Source organism: Solanum stenotomum, chromosome 10, assembly GCF_019186545.1.
Source record: "Solanum stenotomum isolate F172 chromosome 10, ASM1918654v1, whole genome shotgun sequence".
NCBI lineage: Eukaryota > Viridiplantae > Streptophyta > Magnoliopsida > Solanales > Solanaceae > Solanum > Solanum stenotomum.
Window position 1 is genome coordinate 9,900,466 of NC_064291.1, and position 1,820 is coordinate 9,902,285.

Here is a 1,820-nt window from a genome sequence, read left to right on the forward strand (position 1 = left end):
TCCTTTTATAGATCCACTTTGAACCCAAAGGTTTATTTCCTGGAGGAAGATCAACCAACTCTCAAGTATGGTTGCTCAAGATTGAATCTATCTTACTATTGACAGTCTTTTCTCAAAGAGAATGAGTCCACAAAGGACATACCTTTTAGAATATATGAGACTCATTTTCAAGAAGAAATGTTACAAAATCAAACTCGTAGGAAGTAATTTGTCCATTGACATTTACTACGCATCTGAATCTCTTTATTAAATACATTCTCCTTTAGTTCTTTCCAAGGTCGTTTAGACCTTTCACTTGACTATCTGATAGTTCAGACTTATGAACCATAAATCAACATGCTTTACTATTTGTAGCATATCTAATGAACATACAATCCACAGTTTTAAGTCCTATTTTGACCCTTTTGGGAATAGTTCCCTCATTTCCATTTCTCATATGGAATAAACTGTATTGGAAATTGTTAGATCACTATCTTTCAAGAGTTATTGCGTGTATATACTTTAAGGGAGGACAAACAATTCTCTATCAGGATACAACAAAGCATGAATAAACACAACTTTTTGTTGCTCCCTTTCTTAACAAACAAAAGTTTTTTTTAAAAAATAAAATAAAATTTGTTACTCCCTTTACTAACAAACAAAACTTTTTGTTTCTCTCTTTCTGAACAGACAAACTTTTTGTTGTTCTCTTTTGCTATAATGATAGCACCCCCACAAATTTTGTGGCAAACCTGAACTTATAAATAGGACATTCAACATTTCTTTCAAAGTTCGATTTTTTCCTGTCAACAATTTCATTAGATTAAGGTGAGAATGTGCAGTAATTGGATGGATGATTCCATTTTCCAAATATATTTCTACAAAAGAAGATTCATATTCTCCACATCTACCACTTCTAATCATGACAATTTTTTTTATCCAACTGATTTTCAACTTCAGTTTTATATTGCCTATATGTTTCTATTGCTTCATCCTTACCGTTCAACAAATAAACATAACAATATCTAGTGCAATTGTTAATAAAATTTATGAAACACTTTTTCCCACCACGAGATGGTGTTGACTTCATATCACAAATGTCAGTGTAAATCAATTCTAAGGTATTAAAATTCCTTTCAACAACACATACTTGACATTTTGATTTATTGCACTAGAAGTTAGGCAAAACTTCTAAGTTGATAAGTTTTTGCAAGGTTTTGTAATTGACATGTCCCAAGCATTTATGTCACAAACAATTTGATTCAAGCAAGTAAGAACAAACTGAAATACTAAGTTTGAAAAGACCTTCTGTGAGGTAACCTTTTCCCACTAATATTTTGTTCTTTACATTCTATAACTTTCTCAAATACAGACATTGGTTTAGTGTCAACACCTTGCCCTATGTCCTTTTTAGAGGACCTTTCCATAACATTCAATTTGTTATAGAATTACCCATAACCATAGTCTCATCGGTCCAATAAGCGCAATATGACCCAAATGTTTGTTTTACAAAACAAACATAACAGATCATTTTTCACCAATGTTCATGTCTATACAAAAAAAATATTTTAATAGACATCTTTTCATGAAAAATCACAATATTTAAAGTGAAACTTATTCATCAAAGAATACAATTCTTTTCAATGAGTTTTATAATTTTGTGGTTTCATACTAGTCATATCATATACTAGTAAAGAGAGACTCAACGACCACAATATCAATTATACTCCAAGAATTTTGTGGGTCTAACATAATACAAGATTGTCATTAAATTTCATATCTTGTACTTTCAAATTTAAATTAGATAGTAAGTCTAATTTTGTCTTTATCACAGGTAAAGA